The sequence below is a fragment of the Ceratotherium simum genome, chromosome 21 (genome assembly GCF_057802395.1).
Source record: "Ceratotherium simum simum isolate JZ-2026a chromosome 21, ASM5780239v1, whole genome shotgun sequence".
Taxonomy (NCBI): Eukaryota; Metazoa; Chordata; class Mammalia; order Perissodactyla; family Rhinocerotidae; genus Ceratotherium; species Ceratotherium simum.
The window spans coordinates 13906081-13924853 of NC_141920.1; the positions used below are offsets into that span (position 1 = coordinate 13906081).

The 18773-nt window shown below is 52.3% G+C and overlaps 1 protein-coding gene across 7 annotated transcripts in view; it reads left to right on the forward strand.

Annotated features, from left to right (window-relative positions):
- SULF2 (sulfatase 2) overlaps positions 1 to 18773 on the forward strand; it is a 123829-nt gene that overhangs the window by 2021 nt on the left and 103035 nt on the right. The window contains exon 1 of one of the 7 annotated variants that reach the window (XM_087445152.1): positions 2948 to 3200. The exons of the other annotated variants lie outside the window; for them this stretch is intronic. The gene's annotated coding sequence lies outside the window, so the exon portion shown is untranslated. Of the gene's footprint in view, positions 1 to 2947; positions 3201 to 18773 lie in introns of those variants that run through there. 7 annotated transcript variants of the gene reach the window in all.

Sequence of the window (18773 nt, forward strand, 5' to 3'; positions counted from 1 at the left end):
CCTGGAGACTGAAGGCCACGCCCCCTGCACACAGTAGGCGCCTGCACACAGTAGGATGGGCGCAGACCTTCATTCTGACAACCTCCTCTTCCCCCTTCTTCAAAGTTCTGAATCATCGCGTGCCCCACCCCCCTCACAGTCTTTCCTGCAGCTTGTTTTAATCACTTTTTGAGTTAAAAGTCAATATTTAATTAACCAAGTAATTACATTCAGCCTACGTTTGAATCTGGGTGTTTGCACATCTGTGCATTCAGGACCCCCGCCCCCTCGCCCCTCCATCTGTCCCCTGCCTCTTTCCCACAGGGCTGCCCGCCCTTCCTTTGGGGGCAGAGACGGGAGGCTGCTTTCGAGCAGGTTCTCTGGGGGCCAGGGAAGCGGGGAGGATGGGCTCTCCCTGGGGACACCCGGCGTCTCCTCCGGAGCAGGAAGTTACTCTCACCTGGCAGTGAATAGTGAAGGGGATTCCTTACTGCGTCTCCGCTCCCCGGGACAGAACCATTGGAGGGCTTGAATTAAGTTAAAGCCCTTCATTACATGCAGAAGGGGGGTGGGGAGGACAGGCCACAGACCACTCACCTCGTCAGGGAGCTTCTCTCAGCTCGGCTTGTCCCATGTCACGGAGGAGAGAAAGCTCATCAAAGCAGCCCGTCCGGGTGTGTCATTTAGTGTCTAATAGGCAGCTTGAAGGGCGAGGGTGGCGGGCTTGGCTGGTGGCACACTGGACATTTGCACATGAAGGATCTTCCTTCCTTGGACCAAGTTTATGCACATAAACGCACGACCTTGGCTTAACTGCCGTGGCTGAGAGCGAGTGTGGGTTTGGGCTTGTGTATATTTCTTGGGTTTTTTAATTTGAATTTATGGCTTTTTCTGAAACCCTAATAACATGTTCAGTTTTCAAACTTAAAGAGTTGGATGATGAGTTGATTGTAAACAGCCGGGGCTTGGAGGACAGTGTGGCTGTGTGTGAGCCTGTGTGTGTGTGTGACAGTGTGTGTGCACGCCTGTGTCCCCCACCCGACAGCTCCATTCGGCTGCCATCCCGAGGACCTCGCTGATGCGGTTGCATACGCTGATGCTTGAAGTCTGTTTTTTGATTTAGGGACAACATTCCCTCTCCCTTTCCCTGGATCTGCTCAATGTATGTGTTTGGACCTGTCTCAAGGGGGCAGCTCCTGGTCTCCTGAGTCAGCCAGAGGGGGACTATCACCCAACTTGGTCAAGTCTGCTCTTAGACTTCACCCCCCCAGAAAGAAACCAAAAGCCTTGTGCTGCGGAAGAATATCAGCATTTCTGACCAGCTTGTAGTTAAAAGAAAAGGCTTAGTCTGGACTTAAGTTGATAGATAACACTTATGTCATGTTTTATGGGCCGAGCACTGTTCTAAGCCCTTAGACGTAATAACTCACTGAATCCACACAAAAACCCTGTGACGTGGGTCCTGTGATTGTTGTCATGTTAAGGGTGAGGAAACTGAGGCACAGAGAGGATCGTGACTTGACAACATTTGTTCAGTGGTAGAGCGGGAATTCAAGGGGCCCTGGGGCTCCAGGGTCCACTCTGACCCACTGCACTCTCCCCCCTCCATGGCCATGGCCTTTTTTCCAAATGCAGAAGAAACATATGCGCAGCAGAAGAAAACACGTTTAAACAATAAAATTTTGAAAGGCAGAAGCTTCTCAGTAATCCACTTCTCTCTAAAAACCTCCACTGTTGGGGCATGTCTTGTATTGTGTTTTGTGGGCAGGGGGGTTGCCCTAAGGAAAATATGTGATTGCCGGGCGACGTTTCCTTCTGCCTGCGAGTACACACACGCTCTCCCCTGGTCAAGATGCAAAGGAAAATACGTGGCTGACAGGAAAAAGCCACGAGATCTGAGGTGCAGGTTTGCACCCCCTGAAAGCACAATGGCTGCAGGGGTACGGTTCCCCTAGAGGTGCAGCCCTCTTGTGGTTGGTGATGGAGTCGCCTTGCCCTGTCCCTGGAGGGGTGGGCCTGGGGGTCCCGGGTGCTTTGTCTCAGGCCTGGGCTCTGCGTGGCCAGTGGCTGTAGAAGGTGGGGCCTCTCCGCGCTAACCCGCGAGGGAGGGAGGCCTCACCGGGGCCTGCCTTCCGTGGGCCTCCTTGTGATGGGCCCCAGTGGGGCGTCTGCAGTGCCCCCATCCGGAGTCAAGGCGCTATCTCAGAGGAAGATCATTAATATCATTATAATTAATTGGCATCCTGATAAATGGCGTGATTGCCTAATTGGCATGGTTGCTAGGGAACGAGGTCTCGCTTGGACCCGAAAGGGGAAGAGGAGTCGGGCTGGCCGTGGTCAGGTGCTGGGGTTGCAGAGCCAGCAGTTAATGGTGGGAAGCAAGAGCAGTCTTCACTCGCGTCTGCTGGTGTTTGCTGAGCACCTGCTGTGTGCGAGTTGCAAATGGAATACCGGTTAAGGGTATTTTCCTAGAACGATTGTAAAGTCATCAGGATCTTTTCTCTTGTAAGCAACAGAAAGAGAAAAAAAATCTTAAACCAGCATGAAGAGAAAAGAAGAGGACTTGTTGGCTTTCATAACCAAAAAATGCTAAGGTAACTAGCTTCAGGCACAGCTGGAGTCAGCGCTCAGATTTTGTCAGGAGAATCTGTTCCTTGCCGTCTCTGCTCTTCCTTCCACGGGGCTGGTTGCCCTTCCCCAGCCCGTGGTTGCAGAGCCAGACTGCCTGGCCGCCCACCCAGCTATGTGAGCTGGGGAGCGTTACTTAACCTTTCTGTGCCGTCCGACAATGACAGTCACGGCACCTGTCTCCTGGTTTGTGGTAGAGGATGAAATGAGATCATCAATGTCAGGTGCTTAGCACAGCATCTGACACAGGCAAGGCCTCGGTAACATTGGGTGTTATTGTAATTGGGGTGTTGAGCTGGCTGCTGAGAGCTGTCCTCTCATCCTCTCTGGTTTAAGCCCAACAGGACAGAACAAGCCTCCTTCCTGGTGATGCCCACCCTAGCCCCAAGCGTCCCTCTGATTGGACGGTCCTACATCATGTGTTCACTCCACACCAATCACTGGCCAAGGACATGAGTCACAGACAGTGGGCTCAGGCCAGGCCCACAGACCCCACCCTGGGGCTGGGGGCAGACCGACAGAGACCCCGAAGCCCTGGAGGACATCAAGGAAAGGGAGCCTGGCTCCTGAGAGGCTAATAGCCAACACCTATGGTGAGCGGGACTCTCATGTGAGATGATGGTCCAATGGACCTGTCTCCATTTTGGTCAAGGTGGGGACCGTGGAAACAGCTGCTGGGTGGGCAGCCTCCCTTCCCTCTCCACTGGGGCCAACAGGCTTCAGAGACCTGACTTCTCTGCCTCAGTGTCTGAAAGGTGCTCCCTGGCCTTGATTCTTTGCTTTCTGGTGGCCGGGGCAGGGCTTCCCAACCTCCCACCATGAGACTCATCTGGAGGTGTTTGTTAAACAACTCCCAGTCCGGGCCCTGCTGAATCAAACTGAGGGCCCTGGATGCTGGAGGTGAACCAGAGTGCCGTGTGTTTCTGCGTCAGCAGGGGAGTTCGGGAAACAGGGCCCCCGAGGGTGCGTATCTCGTCCTCCTGCCTGATGCAGGGGCTGCCGGCAGCCAGGGGAAATGCCCTGAATGAGACCAGGGGTATAAAGGTGTCGGAGAGACTGCTGTACAGATGAAGAGGGCCTGCCTCTTACTTGTCAGGGCCCACGTGTTTGTTGAGCGGCTGCTGTGTGCCAGGCGCTGTGTTAGGCATTAGGATGAACAGGCGAGAACCCTGCATTCATGGAATTTGCCTTCCAGAGGATGAGAAGCAGATAATACACAAGCAAGCGAGTCCACGAACGAGGCTCTCTCGGAAAGGGACGAGCTCTGCAGTGGAAACAAAATAGTGGCATGATGGGAAGTGACTGCATGAGGGGCAGGGGTGAGGGCAACTTTAGGCAGGTGGTCAGGAAGGCCTCTCTGAGGATGTCATCTTTGAGCTGCGACCTAAATTCTGTGAATGAGCCCAGCCTTGGGACAATCTGGAGGAAGAGCCTTCTGGGTAGAGGGAACAGCCAGTGCAAAGGCCTGGAAGTGGAGAGGAGTGGTCTGTCCAAGGCCCCTGTTCTCAACACAAATAGAAATCCAGTGGGCTGGAGGGTAGTGAGTAAGCAGGGGACGGGGGAGTTGAGGTCAGTGGTGAGAAACATGGGCCGTGGTGAGAAATTTAGATTTTATTTCAAATAAAATGGAAAACCACTGGAGAGTGTTAAGTCAAGGAACAACATGATTTGTGTTTTAGAAAGATCTCAGTGGCTACTGAAAGGGATGCTCTGCATCCCAGTGGAAGCTAAGACGTGAGGATGGGGCTGTGGGTGGTCTGGGTGAGAGCTGATACTGGCCTGGATGGTGGTGGTGTCAATGGAGATGGAGTGAAATGGGTGGATTAGAGATGCATTTGGAGACAGAGCCAGTGGAACTTTCTGGTGGGTTGGATGTTCACAACGAAGGAAGAGCTGTGGTTCTCAACTAAGGGCGACTTTGCCGCCCAGGGGACAGACATTTAGCAATGACTGGAGACATTTTTGGTTGTCACAGCTGGGAAGGGGATGCTACTGGCATCTAGTGGGTGGAGGCCAGGAATGCTGCTAAACACCCTGCAATGTACAGGACAGCCCCACAGCAAAGAAGCATCCAGCGCCACATATCCATAGTGCCGGGGAATCAAAGACGGCTGGGCAGCCTGGTGAATGGGGATTCCTAAGTGGGGGGAGACTAAGAGAAAAGGTTTGGGGGGAGGGGGCATGATCCAGAATTTAGTTGTGGAAAGGTTGGGTTGAGATGACGCTCGACCTGCGTGTCCGGAAGCTCAGTGGATACACAAGTCCAGAGCTGGTTGGGGCTGGCGTCCTCGACTGGGGAGTCGTCCGCGCACTGATGTTATTTTAAGCCTTGGGACTGGACACGATCATCTGGGGAGAATGTATTTTGTTCTCTGGTGTGGTTTTCTCCCTCCTTCCCCCCCCAGTTTCTGTCATGCATCTATTTGATGAATATTTTTAGCACATCCCATATGCTCACCTCTTTATGACGCTCCTGAGAAATTCCGCAGGCCCGGGCTGAGCCTCCCCTTGTCCAGCTCCTCATGCTCGATGATTAGCAGACAGAGCTAAATATGCATCGCTCTGCGACAGATGCGCTTGGGAAATTGCTTAAGGTCATGTGGGATCTTGGGCCTTGCAGACAGCGTGGTGCCTCCTTGGTAGAACAGCTGTTGGCGTGGTCTTCAGAGCTTCTCCTCCAGCCCAGACCCAGACTCCATGGAATTCTCTCTAACCAGAGACCATCACTGTTTTGAATTCTCCAAGGTCTCTTATGATTCCAAAATACACGTTGCCCAGTGGCCCTGGCCTCTGACAGGCAGCTTCGTCTTGTAAGAGGCCTGGCCCACTGCTCTGCACACCTGGGCCCTGCTTGAAACTTAGATGAATTCTACCCCAAACTCTGAGTTGTTATGAGCAGGTCTTGTGAGTGTGAGTTGATGGACAGGGCCATCCCTGGGGACCGTGAGCAGTACCCAAGATGTGTTTGGCCAGATGGAAGCCAGATGTGTTAGGGGGAGAATGTTGCCCACAGCCTTTCTTATTGGCTTCTGGTCGGGGCCCCAGTGGGTGACTTGACCCACCTCAGCGGCCAGAAAAGAGGAGCTTTTTGAAAAGAGATTGAAAAAACCGTAAGCCCACAGAAGTTTGGGAGGTGTTTATGCTCTGGTAAAAATTAGATCATCCAAAAGCTGCATTTCTGGCCTGCTCTAGAGACAGACACTGTCTACAGAATTCTGAATGCAGGCCACTTATCTGGATATTTCAGAGAACAGGCAAGCCTACATACTAGGATTCTTAGTGGCTTGGAGTCCTAATCATCTAAGTATGAATCAAGATGTATTCACCACAAGTAATAGAATTCCTGGCTGAGAGTGGCTTACACAATAGAAAAGTTTAATTCTCACATAACAAGAGTCCAAAGCAGGGAAGTCCAAGGGGCCAGTCTGTCAGTAGAGTAACATCAGCGAAGACCCAGGATCTTCCTATCCTCTGTTCCTTTGTCCTCATCATGTCTTTGGCCTTGTTGCTTCGTGGTCTCAAGATGGCTGCTGCAGCTCCAGACATCACATCCCCGTATAAAGTGGGAATAAAGACTAGGATTCCTTGCTGTCTATCTTTTAATGAGACAGCAAAATCCTTCCAAGAGGACTCTCACCTCAGCAACCTTTGCTTTATGCCTCATTGGCCCAGGGTTGGTTTTATACTCACCTCTAAATCAAACACTGGCAAAGGGAAATGGGCCTTTTATGTTTGACTTAGCTCAGTGGTTCCCAAAATTAGCAGATTAGACACCGTCTTCTTCTAGCAAATATTTTTGCCAAGTTTACCTGAAATAAATTCATAGATAGTATAACCTATCTACACATATTTTTTAATCAATAAAATACCCTGACTGTAATTTAAAAGAAAACTAAAAGGAAAGTGATTTATGATTAAACATATGTATTGCAGCACATAAATGCTTAGGCACAGCTACATTAGAAGACACGATGAAGCAGTCAGATGCTCATATTAGTGTAGAATCCCATAAATCTGACAGCTACAAATGCAGTAGGACACAGATGTGTGGCTTTGGCAGCTGACATACCACAAGTGGTGTGACCATAGACAATGTTATTTTCCAAAATAATGAACAGTTCACCAAAATATCCAAATGAAGCAAAGTACAATCTTCCCTCACTGTACTTAGTGACTGCGTTCCTGGAAGATTCAGTGTCGAGCAGAAGCACGCAGAGCGTCTTTTGTGTTTGTGTGTGAAGAGTTCACGTCTAAGGGCAGGTCACGGTAAGAGCTTTTTCACCTACGAGAGTGTCTGGTGGAACGTTCTGCTGGAAATGGGGTGATCCTCCACTGTGAGGAGCATTGCCATTATCCAGCATTCCTGCACCCCTGCTAGAGGCCGGGAGCTTCCCCAGTCCTTGTGACAACCAACAAGTCCACACAAATTCCCGAGAACACCCCCTTGGAGGGGTGACTTCACCCTTCTGAGAACCACGGGCTTAGACTCTGATGGTTTATTGTCAGGATGAGGGAAGATCCACGTCCTGAACAGTGTTGGGGTCCTGTAGACCGAGGAATGACCGTCGGGTGGGCCACCTGTAGCGTCTGCCTCAGAGTTGTCTCCAGGCTTCTCTTTCTGCTCGTCGGTGACGTGTTCCTGAAATGTCTTAGTCCAGCTGCTGAAACAAACCCACGCGGTTAGCGTGGACCAGCCTCTCCAGTGAATGGGGGTATGAGTTCTTGGGTTGATCTAGGTATCAGTGGCGTCCCCCTGGGCAGGAGATGAAGAAGGTCTAGGAGATTGGGCTAAGGGACATCTCTGAGGATCAGATGTGTGTCATAATGGTTAAGATCGTGGACTCTAGAGCCAAACCTCTGGTTCAGATCCCAGCTTGTTCGCTCAGAAGCTGGGTGGAGCTGGGCAAGTCACTCAACCTCTCTGAGCCTCAGATCCCTGTTCTGTAGTGGCATCCTCCTAGAGTTATTGTGAAACACTAGGACAGTGTGTGTGCACATGGAAATTGCTTCAAGGAGGCAGGTGTCGCTATCATTGCCATCACAGTCATTATTGCTCCTACTTGTAGATCCTTTTTAGGTTTTTTTTAATTGAGATATAACTGACATATAACACTGTGTTAGTTTTAGGTGTACAACATAATGATTTGATATATGTATATATTGTGAAATGATAACCAGGATAAGTTTAGTTAACATCCATCACTACACATAGTTACAAATGTTTTTCTTGGGATGAGAACTTTTAAGATCTACTCTCTTAGCAACTTTCAATATGTAGTATAGTATCATTGACTGTAGTCACCATGCTGCACGTTACATCCCCAGGACTTATTTATCTTATTACTGGAAGTTTGTACCTTTTGATCCCCTTCACCCATTTCGCCCACCCCCCGCCTCTGATATAAGTGAGATCATACAGTATTTGTCTCTCTCTATCTGACTTATTTCACTTAGCATAATGCCCTCAAGGTCCATCCATGTTGTTGCAAATGGCAGAATTCCCTTCTTTTTTCATGGCTGAATAATATTCCATTGTGTGTATATACCACTTTTTCTTTATCCGGTCATCAGTCAATGGACACTTAGTTTCCATGTCTTGGTTACTGTGAATGATGCTGCAGTGAACATGGGGTACAGATACCTCTTTGAGATAGTGATTTTGTTTTCTTTGGATAAATACCCAGAAGTGGAATTTCTGGATCACGTGGTAGTTCTATTTTTAATTTTCTGAGGAACCTCCATACCATTTTCCATAGTGGCTGTACCAGTTCTTTGTAGCCTTTTGAAATGCTTTTGCACCTAGCAGCCTGTTGGTCTTTTCAGCCACTCAGCCCGTAGGAAAGGCTGTTGGTCTCCCTCCTGCGGATAAAGCAAGTCCGGCTCAGGGCCGGCCCTGTGGCTTGGTGGTTAAGTGCGTGCGCTGCAATGCTGGTGGCCCGGGTTCGGATCCCGGGTGCGCATCGAGGCACCACTTCTCCGTCCATCCTGAGGCCGAGTCCCACATACAGCAACTAGAAGGATGTGCAGCTATGACATACAACTATCTACTGGGGCTTTGGGGGGAAAAAATTAAATAAATAAAATCTTTAAAAAAAAAAAAAAAAAAAAAAGCAAGTCCGGCTCAGAGAGATGGCAGTGAGTCGAAGGTGTAACTGGGCTTAGGGCTCCATTCTGCGGCCTCCTGAGCCGGGAGCTCCACCACGTCTCACTTCCACCTTCCCCCGTCCACTTTTAGGCCTCAGTGAGGCCAGCTCAGGAGAGGAGCAGCCCTCAGGGACTGACCCACAGGACAGGGCCCTGAGCCTGTCCCGGGAGGCCAAGGTGGGGCTTGTCACCGTGTGCACAGGGAGATGCTTGTGAGTAGGGCAGAAATTCCCAGCAAAATCTCTAGGGCAGCTCTTAAAACTCCCAGTGTCCAGGCCACACCCAGACCGATGAACTCAGGCCCCAGGGGTAGGGCCCAGGCATCAGGATGTTTAGTAGCTCCCAGGTGATTCCAGTGTACAGCTGACGTTGAGGACTACAGAAGCAGGGAGAGAAGGTACTGGATGGGGTGCCTTCTGCTGGGCATTTCTTCGAAGTCCCAAAAGGGCTCACGGTGGTGGCAGCTCCCCCAATAAAACCCTCCCTCCAGTGGCCCACTGCACCTGTAATAAAGTCCAGACTCCTTCCTACAGGCTGTTTCACCCTACACCACCTGGCCTCTCCCGCAATCTCTCCACGCTCCTCCAAGCTTATTGCACCCAGTCACACTGGCCTCCTCTCTGTCCCTTGGTGGCATCAAAGCTTGTTCCAACCTCAGGGCCTTTGCACTTGCTGTTCCCTCTGCCTGGACTGCTCTTCCTCCATAGCGTCACAAGTCTGGCTCCTTCTGGTCCTTCAGGTCTGAGCTCAAACGTCACCTCCTTAGAGTGCCAGAATGCCCCGAATGACGCCCTGTTTTATGTTTATAGCACTGGTCGCTCTCAGGTTACTTATTTGTCCTTTGTCCTCTCTCCTCTCGCTAAACAGTAAGCCCAGTGGTTGCAGGGCCCTTGTCCATCCCACTGCCCACTGTAGCCCAGTGCCTGGAACAAGGCTGGCGCTCTGAGTGCTCAGGAAGTATTTTTTGGATGAAAGAATCAAGGAAGGAAGGAGGCTGGGAGATCTGCTGGTGGATCTGAGTCTGGCGTTTGGGGATCAAAGGTGACGACTCACGGCGTGCGAGTCAGACCTGTCTGTCCTCTGTGGGAAGCGAAGGTGGGCACGGGGAGGTGGTTTTCACACCCTCCCCGGGGCCTGTGCCCTCTCGGCACCAGCCCAGAGTTGGAGCTGGGTGTTGTGCTAACGTCGCTCGCAGGGGAGCCGTCACCCACCTCGGGCCACAGCGGGACATCAGGCCCTGCGGACAGGCCAGTGGAATGCTCCACTTCTGAGCAGTCTCGGGCCACCCGGGACGTGGAAGTCCATCGGTGAGGTCAGTCATCTGCGACATTCTAGTGCGGGCTCTTGGGTAAAAGATTTCCACCTGTGCCTGTGGAAAGACAGCTCTCTCCCCACCCCAACTGTCCCCTCGCGAAAGGAGCTGTCACAGCACAGGAGACCTGCCCCCCTCCCCCATCCCCACCTGCACTCCTAACAGCTCACGTCTCCTGAGACTGTGCACGCCAGGCAGTGTTCTAAGTGCTCACCCAGGTGAACAGGTAATGACTCTGATCAGGGTGTCTAGTCTGCTCATGTTGCTGTGACAGAAGACCAGGGACTGGGGGGCTGAAACCACAGACGTCTATTTCTCATGGTTCTGGAGGCTGGAAGTCCAAGATCAAGGTGCCGGGAGACTCAGTGTCAGGTGAGAGCCCGCTGCCTGGTTCCCTGATGGCACCTTCTCGCTTTGCCTTCACACGGTGGAAGGGGCAGGGGAGCTCTCGGGGGTGTCTTTGATAAGGGCACTAATCCCATTCATGAGGACTCTGCCCTTATGACCTAATCACCTCCCAAAGCCCCCACCTCCTAATTCCAGCACATCGGGGATTAGGTTTCAACATATGAATTTGGGGAGACACAAACATGCAGTCTGTAGCACAGGGATGTTCTAATCCCCTCTTTATAGACCAGGAAAGTGAGGCACACAGAAGTCTCCTCCTGCTTTGTCATCCTGTTAGAACAGGACGTGACAGGCTGGCTACCCAGGGCCTGTATTTGATTCAGAAACATTTTCTTTGATCTCCACACTGTTTTGAACATTTTCAAAAGTTAGTTGTCAGATTTTTAACACCTGTGAAATTGCTCATTTTAAAAATTAGAGTTTCCAGCTTCTGAGAAATAGGGAGATGTGGGCCATATCTGGCCACGCTGGGCTCCTATTCCCACTTCTCCACTTTGCCACAGTCCCTGCCTTTCCCCGTTGTCTGAGGTGGCGACCAAGTTCATCGTTGCACCTGCCATGCCCTTCTTCTCATTGTAGAGCAAGATTTCTCTGTTCTTACACGTCTATCAAAAGTGGTCAGATGAGAGCTGGAGAGAAAGGGACGTGTGGGTTTTTCTCATCCTGGGCCCACTTCACGCACTATGTCACCTGCCTGGCCCCCATGGGCATTTGGGTTTGTCATCTGCTACAACACTTTGTTCAAACCCAAAGGCCACACCTCTAGGGACGACGTGTTTCAAGTTTGTTTATAATAATAATAAAGTCTAGTATCTACTGGGTGCTTGTTACCAAGCATTTAATCATCACAACAGCCTTTTAAGCAGGGCCTGTCACCATCTGCAGTTTGCAGTTGAGGAAACTGAGGCACAGTGTGTGATGGCCCCACTGCAGGAGCTCCTAAGCTCGTTCATCTTTGTACCGTCAGTGCTTGGCTTGCTGGCTGTTTGAAACAATAATTGAAAAAATGAATGGATGATGTTCTCCGGTAAGTGCTCATCCGATTAAAGCCATTGGGCCCAGGAGACCAAAAATCTTGACTCATCATAGGTCATTGTGACATTCCAGCTGGAGGCACGGGCTCTAATCAGTGTCATTCAGGGTTCTCTGGTTGTGTTTCTGCTGCGTGACAGCCCACCCCCGGCTCAGTGGCTTCAAGCAAAAGCACTTGATTTCGGACGAGTCTGTGGGTTGCCAGGTGGTTCTCCTGCTTCGTGTGATATCAGCTGGAAGGTCCAAAATAGCTGCCGTCCGATGGCTGGCAGCCGGCGCTGGTCACCAGACGGAGCTTCGCTGGGGCCACCAGCTGAGTGGCTCCGCTCTCCTCCACGCGGCCCCTCCCACGGCCGCCCGCTCCTCCCCACAGTGTGGTGGTCTCCGGGTAGCCTGCCTTCTGAGAGCAGAAATGAAAGCTGCCAGGCCTTCTTAGGGCTTCAGCGTAGGATGTTCTAGGGACCAGGGAGCGGGAGTTGCTCGCAGCCCCCTGGAGGAGGGGCCCCGAAGGGACAAATGCACTCCTGCTTGTTTTTCTGCTCCTGATGCTCCTTTTAAGCGTCCAGGCCCAGTGAGAGAGTCTGGTTGGCCAGCTTTGGCCACATGGTCACCCCTTGGTCCCATGGCAGGAGAGAGTAGGGCGTCCTGGCAGGGGAGAAAGAATCCTCAAAAGGAAATTGGGGTGCTGTTGTCAAAAGAGGGGGACCAGAGGCTGGACAGATAAAAAGAGTTAGAAACCTCTGCACGGCCCTGAATAAGTGACTCTGCCCCAGGATGAGCAGTTAACACTTTTAAATGAATAAATGAATGGCAGGTGGGTGGATGGGTGGATGGATGGATGGATGAGTTTCTTCAAGTCTGGTATAAGTAGAATGCCCAAATCTGTGTGGCTGCGCTTCAGGTCAGGGGCCCCATAGTCCAGGCACTGCTGGGGTCTGGGAGCCCTCCTCACTTTATGGGGCAAAGCTAACTCCCAGAATCCCTGCCGTGCCTCGGCATCCTCACCCCAGCGATGGAGGTGATTTGAGCTGGCCCCTGGAAGGGAGCGCGTGCGCGGGACTGAGGGAACCTCCGGCACAGTGGATGGGCTCCGCCTCCCCAGACCCCGCCCCACTGTGGACACTGGCAGCCCAGCCCCCACTCCCTTTCTTCCAGCCACTGTTCACGTGTGTACACACAGTACACCTGCTGACACCCAGTGAGTCCCCCGGCGGCGGGGAGACCGCCAGGCGGAGAAACCCATCCGACCTTGAAGAGCACCTCTGACCCACGGCTTTCCTCCCACCTGAAGGTCTATTTCCAGCTGCTAATTAGATTGAACACAGCACGCCGGGGTTGGAAATGGACCTGTCATTCGAAAGCCTCTCGACTCCCATCTCTAAATGTAGCGGGTTCTTTGGTAAAAGTTGCTTCAGAGTCCCTCCCCCGCCTACGAGAACCAGCTTCTCGCGTCACTGTGAGCGTCGGGCCGTCTCCAAGGTGCGCTAATGAGAAACTCATCTGCTAATAGCAGGGGCGAGATGGGCGAGGATGGTGCACAGGGCTGCGGATTGTGTGGCAAGGGGAGAAGTAATTGGATTATTAACACCAGGCAGTCAATATAGCCTTTTATGCCTTTTATGTTCTTCTCGAAGGAAACTTCAGTGTCTGGAAACGGAAATACATGCTCTGTGGGGTAAACAGTACTGAGAAAGTGTGGGGTTGAAAAATGAGGAGGGAGGTGTGCCTGGAACTGTCAGGCCTGGCCGGGCAGTCGCCAGGAGAGCCAGCCCACAATTAGGCGTGAATGATGACTGGGTTCAGGTCCCACTTTATTGCTTTTGGCCAAAGGCCTTTTGCAGAAATAACTTTGTAACTGCTGCCAGGGAAGGTTTTGTCCACAGCTCAGACAAAAGAACAAAGAACAAAGGTGGGAATGTCTTTATCTGATCCTCATTTCCCCTAACCACCCAGGAAGGGCTGCAGGTGTGGCCTACCTGGAAGACATGGGCTGGGGAAGGCCATGTCCAACCTCTTCTGTGCCAGGCTGCCCCTCCTGCTCCCACCCTGGCCTACTGGTGTCGATTCTGTTCTTCAAACCGACCAAGCTCATTCCCACCACAGGGCCTTTGCACTTGCTCTTTTCTTTGCTTAGAAAGCATTTCGCCCACAACTGGCTTCTCACCCACCTTCTGGTCTCAGCTCAAATGTCACCCCCCCTAGAAGCCTCCCCTGATTTATTCTCTATCTTGTCATCTTGATAATTTCCTTCAAAGCTCTTAAGACAGTCTGAAATTCATCTTCATTTGTTAATTATCTGTCTCCCCCACCAGAATGTCAGCTCCTTGAGGACAGAGACCTGGACTGCCCCGTGTCCACTGCTGTTTCTCAGCATCCCACACTGTACGTGGCACATAGTAGGTGGTCAGAAAAGATCAGAGAGCTTTGAAGGGTTGCAAATTGGCCTCAGCCAAACTCCAGAGAACCTTTATTGGGCCTGCTCAGTGTTTAAAATGTACTGAATGTTTTCACTTTGGAAACGGCATCTCCAGCATGGTCCAGTCCCCACTCCTGCCTGCTCCCCTAAATCCAGGCCACATCACTCACCTATTTCTCCTGCCTGGCCCCTGCAGGCATTTGAGTGTGTGTCCACTTTAGATAAAGGCCACTGCAGACAGGTGTCTCTCTCCAAAGGTGACCAAACAACATCCAGACTTCTTGTGAGCCTAGGCCTTGGGCCAGCCCACTGGACTCCGGCCAACCCAGGCCCATGGGCTGGAGTGAGGTGTGGTTCACTGTAGGCAGGACTCCGTGGTTCTTGTTTGAGGGGTCCATTCACGGGCCATAAATGACATCGAATCTCATCGTGCTCTCTTTCGAGCCTCCTCAGTCATCGGGGGGAGTCCCATTAACCCCCCCTTTGTGGTCTCAAGGGGGCCTGTTCCCCTCAGAAGAAAAGGTTCAGTGCACTTGGTGAGCAAGAATTTAACCGTAACCGCAACGTTAGTGCCTTTGATTCTTTGGGTTGCTCTCCATTTATGGCGGGGATTCTCACCCTGGAGGGATTTTGCCCCCCGGGGACATTTGGCATCACCTGGAGACATTTTTGATTGTCACAGTTGGAGATGGCTGCTACTTCTAAGGGGTGGAGGCCAGGGATGCTCCTCCACATCCTGCAATGCACGGGACGCCCCACGGCAGAGTGACCCAGCCCCAAACGTCGGTGGTGCCAGGCTGACAGACCCAGTGTAGGGCAAGTGGTACCCGTTCCCCACGGAGGGAGAAAACTTCCTTTGTAAATAGATTGACTGAAATAAGACAGAGAGTGAACTGAAAGATAACTCGGGCACAAATGTGAGAGCAGGTGACCGGCAGGACCTCCGCGACCCTGACACGGGATGGAGAGCTCCGGTAAAGGTGGGTCGTGTCACCCCTTTTGGAGCAGAACGGACCATTGCGTCACACCAGAAGCCCCTGCCCTGGAAGCTGGCATCTTGCCGGAAACTTCCTGGGGAGCTGCCTGTAAACTCCAGTGGTTGATTCTGGGCCAGGTGGAGAAGTGCACTGTCTCGGGCCGAGTTCTGGCAGGTCGGGAGCTGTTTGCGGCTCCCCTGCCCAGCCGGGTGTCAGGAACGTCCCCCACGAACCCGACCCTGGAGCCCAGGCCTGGCATCCCCCGGGTTAAATCTCCCACCGCAGACAAGCCAGCGGCCGCCTGATGAGCCCAGGGACGCAGCCCCCCCTTCCTGCATGGCTTCCCTGTCTGCAGAGGCCCTGAAGTCACGGGGCCAGAGGGCGGGGCCTGAGGACTGTCATTCATCACATCAGCAGGAGGGAAGGACTCGGGGGAGTTAGGGCCAGTGCCCCCACAGCAGATCCCACACTTCGGTTTGGGTTTCTGGGTTTATTAAGTGGCTTCCTTTCTACTTAAAAACAAAAATTGGGGAAATTTTTTTTTTTAAGTGAGAATAAAGAAATGTTTTCAGTGCAGATAGGATTGGGGAAACTTCCCTGATATCAAGAGGAGAGGTCGTTGCTGCAGCTTTCACATCCAGGGCAAGCCTTTCCCTCCTCCTCAGCTGCTCCCTTCAGAACCCCCTGGACCTAACACCATCGACTTAGCCCCCTGGGTCCTATGAGAAGGAGGAGTGGGGTGGGGGAGCCTTCAGGTCACCCCGGGGCTTCCTGGGGCTCAGGGCTCTCTGCGATGGGCGTGGGTGCAGACTCGAGATCTTGGCAGGTGCAGACAGACTGAATGTGACTCAGATGGAGTTTCACTTCCTAGAAGGGGCGATGTGCCCACGCGGCTCTCACCCCCTGCCAGGCCCAGGCCTCCGTGACTTGGCAGGGCCCACTGCGTTTTCCAAGATGGCCACAAGGTGCCCGCATGCACATCTCCAGGGTAACCTCGTCACTCCTCTGTCCAGAGGTGTGGTATCCTGCGGTCCCCTCCACGAATCTGGGCAGGCTTGTGTATCCCTCGTCACCAATAGGATGGTGGGAGTGATGCTGGGGACAGCAGAAGAGACGAGGTTCAGCTGGAAAAGATGAGGCAGCTCCACCTCTGTGCAGTGACCACGGGGACACTCCCTGTTGGAGCCCTAAGCTGCCATGTAAGAAATCACACCCAGCCCTGAGGGCACCGTGCTGTGAGGAAGCCCAGGCCACCTGGAGAGGCCCCGCTGAGGTCCCAGCCGACTGCCAGCAGCAGCCACCGATGATCCCAGTCCCCAGTTCTTGTGCCTTTTCAGCTGTGGCCTCAGATGTTATAAAGCAGAGACCAGCCCTTCCTGCTGCGTCCTGTTCAGACTCCTGATCACGGGTCCCTGAGCACTAAAAAAAAACATTTCACGCCACTGCTAAGTGTGGAGGTAAATTGTTATACAGAATCAGTCATTGGAGCACTTGGCCGGTCTTCCCTCCATTCCATCATTCATTCATTCATCCCTTCATTCACTCATTCAACAGTATCCAGAATCTCACTTCTCACCTCTTCACTATCCCCACCCTGGTCCAAGCACTGTGCATGGCAGTCATCTCACCGGCCTCCCTGTGTCCACCCTCATACCCTACAGTCTCATGCAGCCAGAGGGATCCTGTTAAAACTGGATCTCAGCCTTCCTGGGCTAGAACTCTCCAGGTCCCCCTCTCACTCGGCTCTGCTTCAGCCATATTTGCCTACCCCAGGACATTTGCACTTGCTTTTTCCTGTGCCTAGAACACTGTTTCCCCAAATATCCGCAAGTCACATTCCTTCACCTCCTTCAGGACTCTGCTGGGAGGTCATCTCTCAGGGAAGCCTTTGCTAACCGCTCCCCTCCGCCCATTTAAAAATGCAAGCTTCCCCCCACCAGCACTTCCGACTTCCCTCTCCTGCTTCATCTCCTTAGGACGCATCCCCTCATGTGCCTGTAATTTATTCTGGTGTCTCATCCGTGGGAGATCTTTCGTTTCTGGATCCCCAGCACTTAGAACAGGGCCTGGCGCATAGCAGGTGCTGGGTAAATACTCGTTGACTTCCTGGAAGAATTAGCAGCCAGACTGTGCCAGGAGCATGGCTGTGGAGTTATAAAGAGACAGCCCTTGCCCAGGAGGAGCTTCCGGTGGGAAAGACGACCCCCCCTACAAAATAAAAACCCGAACAGAAGAGAGCACAGAGGAACCACAAGTTGTGATGTGAGCTCTGGAGAGAACAAAGCTTGGGTGGAGGCCGGGAGTAACAGGAAGGCTGGCGAAGGCTCTCTGTCCACCTGTCGGGCCCCACCCATCCCAAACCTCCAGGCCCTGCCCAGGGAACAGTCTGTTCCTCTTGGCAGATGAGGAAACTGAAGCCAAATCAGGACCAGAATTCATGACTCCCACACCCACGGCCCTCCCCCTTTCCGCACCACCTTTTATCGGCTGACAGACAAGGATGAGGGAAGTTTGCCTGCGATAAGGCAGAGTTGGGCCCAGGCCCAGGCCGAGGGCTAGCAGGCCGTGTCGTCAGGTCTCTGCACACAGAGGCAGGAGGTGGCTGGGACGCACCTGAGTCAACACGCCGCCTCCAGCTTGCTTTACCATTTGGCTCGTTCAGCTGCAAGTGACAGAGAAAGCAACTCAGTGACCTGAGAGAAAAAGAGAATTCGATTCATGTCCATAAAGAGTCAAGTGTGAGGAAGCTGACCTAAAAAGAAAGGAAACAGCGCAAACTAATTGAAAGACAAAGAGGAATCTGTTGGTGCCTGAGACAAAGAACCTAGAGGTAAATCTTCCTCCTTCAGGCTTAGCTGGATCCAGGTCTCAAATGTTGTCAAAACCCGAGTAAGTTCCATTGCACAGCTCTGTTCGCTTCTGTGTGTTGGCTTCATTCCAACTCCACGTGAGGCAAGATGGCAGCAGAGTCTTCCTCCATCCTCGCATTGGAATGGCATGGAACCAGTCAGCCAGTTGAAAAGAGCCAGGCCAGAGCATCTGGATTACTCTGATTGGCCAATCACTGAGGCAGGGGGCTTGGAAGGCTCTGATTGGCACAAGTCTGGATCCCATGGCCTAGCCTTGGAGCTCTGAAGCTGGGGCCTAATTTGAACCTTATGGACCAAAGATCTGGGAGAAGAGGACCCCTAAATGAAAACCAAGAGCTGTTATAGAAAGTAGGGTGACCCAAAGCCAACATAATACTAGCCCACATTTATTGGGCAGTTACTGTATTACAGATCTGTTCTAAAGGCTTCACAGGCATCAAGCCATTTCACCCTCAGGACTCTATAAGTGCTGTTATTGGCCCACTTTCCAGATGAAGACACTGAGGCCCCACAGGTAGTAAGTAGTGGAGCCAAGATCCGAACCCCAGCAGTCTGGCTCCAGATCCCATCTGCACTCCTTCTCTAGGCTGTTCCCTGCTGCGCTTCCCCTGGCATGTATCCGTCTGTCTGCTTGCCTTTCTCCACTCCTCATCAGCTCCATGAGAGTAGAGCTTTGTGTCTGTTTTTCTCACTGATCATGGAACAGAGCCTGGCACCTGGATGCCCAGGTATGTGAGGATGTGAATTACATGGGCTCTCGGGCACCCACTCATTCGACCTGCACAGCATTGTGATGCTCAGATTCCTGAGACTTGGAATATATTGTTTCCAAACTTTCTTTGAGCTCCAACTGTAACCCACGGCCCTGTTCTAACAGTTCTCCTGTGTTGGCCGTTACCTCCGATCCTGTTTTCTGACCTTCTCGTCTCTGGCGGGGTCTTCCAGCTCCAGCTGTTGATCTGTTGGCTCCTCAGCGTGTCAGCCCCATGGCGGCAGGGACTTCCTCT